Source organism: Suricata suricatta, chromosome 3 (assembly GCF_006229205.1).
Source record: "Suricata suricatta isolate VVHF042 chromosome 3, meerkat_22Aug2017_6uvM2_HiC, whole genome shotgun sequence".
NCBI lineage: Eukaryota > Metazoa > Chordata > Mammalia > Carnivora > Herpestidae > Suricata > Suricata suricatta.
In genome coordinates, this window is record NC_043702.1 from 7,205,427 (window position 1) to 7,207,707 (window position 2,281).

The following is a 2,281-nucleotide window of genomic DNA, read 5'->3' on the forward strand; positions in this document are numbered from 1 at the left end:
TCGGGGCTGCGGGGGCCCGGCGGGCCGGGCCCGGGGCCGAACCGGGGAAGGGGTCAAGGTGGGGCGCGCGGCGCGGGGGCGGGGAGGCCTCACCGTGGCTCCCGGGAGGCTGACGCCGCCGCGGTCCCGCAGTTGCTAAGGAGAATACGCTTCCGGGTCAGGGGCGCCGCCGCAGAGCGAGCAACGGTAGCCGGACGGGGCCAAGAGCGCGGTAGCGCGGCGGAGACTGCGCCGGGCCGCTGCTCCCCTGCCGTGGAGGTGGCAGGAGCTGGCGGAGGGCCAGCGGGACTTCTGGGGCCCCGCCTCCCGAGGGCGACGAGCTGTGGCCGGCGGCTCTGGCTGGGCGACCACGGCCGCCTCGGCCCCCCCCACCCCGCCCCGGCTGGAGAGCCAGTCGGTTGCGGGCGACCTGCTGCCCCTACTTAGGACCCCGGGACCCACCCCCACCCCCCGCGCAGCCTGGGTTCTCGCCCTGCTTCTAGGCCCCCCGGATGGAGCCACGCCCGTCCTTTCCTGGCACAGGGCTTTACTCATTCTTTCGTTTACTAGACACTTGGTTGTTGGACACCTGCTCTCGGGTCGGGGCAGGGCTGACCCTGGAGATGCAGAGGTGGGCGATGCCGGCGCCGTCCCTGCGCCCAGGATGCAGACTGGTGGGAGCCCTGGCACACAGATGCCGCTTACCCGGCGGGCTGAGTCCGGGAAGCTGTGGGGACCTACCCGGACACGGGTGGGGAAGAGGTTACTTCAAGCAAGTAAAAGGGTCGGGAAGAGAGTTTCAGGTAAGAGAGTAGGCTCGGTTGAGAAGCCGACCGAAAGGTCAGTGTGGCCTGCCCAGGGACGTGTGTAGACAAGAAAGGATGGAGCCTAGGAAACATCAACATTGTGAACAAAGGAAAAGGAACCTTCAGAGAGCACTCACAATGTTCCTTGAAGGGGGTACCTAGCTGGCTTAGTCCGCAGAGCATGTGACTCATGATCTAGGGGTTGTAAGTTTGAGCCCCACTTTGGGTGTAGAAATTACATAAAAATAAAATATTAAAAAAAAAAAAAGAATTAGAATGGTTGAAGGACTGCTGAGAAGACCATGGGAGAGGAAGGAATTCCAGTAAGGAGGTGGTCACCAGTGTCAAGTGCTGTGGAGATCAAGCGCCTAGTGTTGACCATAAAAAGACATCTAAGTTCAAGAATATGGTGTCAAAGTGACGGTGGCTTGAATATGTGTAGTGAAGGAGTCCACCACATAAAGACAGGAAAAGAAACACATGAAATTGTTCCTGAATGCCTTAATGTTTTGTAAAGTGTTTGTAAATTTCAGGATTCCTCTAATACCGGAAGTTCTTGAAGGTGGGAAATGTTTATTTAATCCTGTGTCTCCAGTGCTTGCCATGAAGAAAACCCTCAGTTACTGTTTAAAAAAAATAAATGAACCCATGAGCCTTTGCTTTTTAATGTTCACACAGGTCTGAATCCTCAACAAAACTGTGATGTAGGCAAAACTTGTCTGTTCAACTGTAGATGACGGAAGAGGCCCAGCAGGGGCAGGAAGCAGAGGATGGCAAAGGATTCAGTAGGTGGGAGGAGCCCCAGTGGAGCCAGGGATGGGAAGATCCAGAAAAGGAAAAGAACAAAGTATTGATAACATAAAAGCTGGGGTTTCTGAGCCAGAAATGGGAGATGAAGCCAAAGAAACCAAAAATATTAGAAGCAGGAATAAATAGAAGGGGCACCTGGGTGGCTCAGTCAGTTAAGCAACTGACTTCGGCTCAAGTCATGATCTCTCCAGTTTGTGGGTTCGAGCCTTGCCATTGCACTCTGTGCTGACAGCTCAGGGCCTAGAGCCTGCTTTGGATTCTGTGTCTCCCTCTGTCTCTGCCCCTCCCCTGCTAGCTTGCTCTCTCTCTCAAAAATAAATATTTTTTAAAAAGCAAGAATAGAAGAGCAAAGACAAGAGCAAAGGAAGGACAATTATTGTACGTAAGTTCCCCAGACAGATCCCATTTGGAGACAGCTAGCAGAAAGTGTGGTGTCAGCCTGCGTGAAGGCTACAGGGGTGGGTGGACAGCATCTAAGTAGAATGAGCTCTGGCTTCCTCGTGTGGGCCAAAGGAAAGGATGAAAGGCTGGCCCCACAAGCGTACCTCCAGTCCAGAACCAGTACATTGTAGTTCTATCAAGTATTACAACAAGCTCACCCAGAAGAGAAATATTCTTCTCTAAGAGACTGCAAGTCTGTCCACAATAGATGTGACCAGCCGTCGGTAGGAGTAAACCCTGAAATT

General features: G+C 54.1%; 1 protein-coding gene across 1 annotated transcript in view; it reads right to left on the reverse strand.

Moving 5' to 3' along the window:
• Nucleotides 1-268, reverse strand: part of DIS3L2 (DIS3 like 3'-5' exoribonuclease 2) — a 328,420-nt gene extending 328,152 nt beyond the window's left edge. Inside the window, exon 1 of the mRNA XM_029932868.1 lies at nucleotides 94-268. The gene's annotated coding sequence lies outside the window, so the exon portion shown is untranslated. The remainder of the gene's footprint in view (nucleotides 1-93) is intronic.
• Nucleotides 269-2,281: the final 2,013 nt, after the last annotated feature.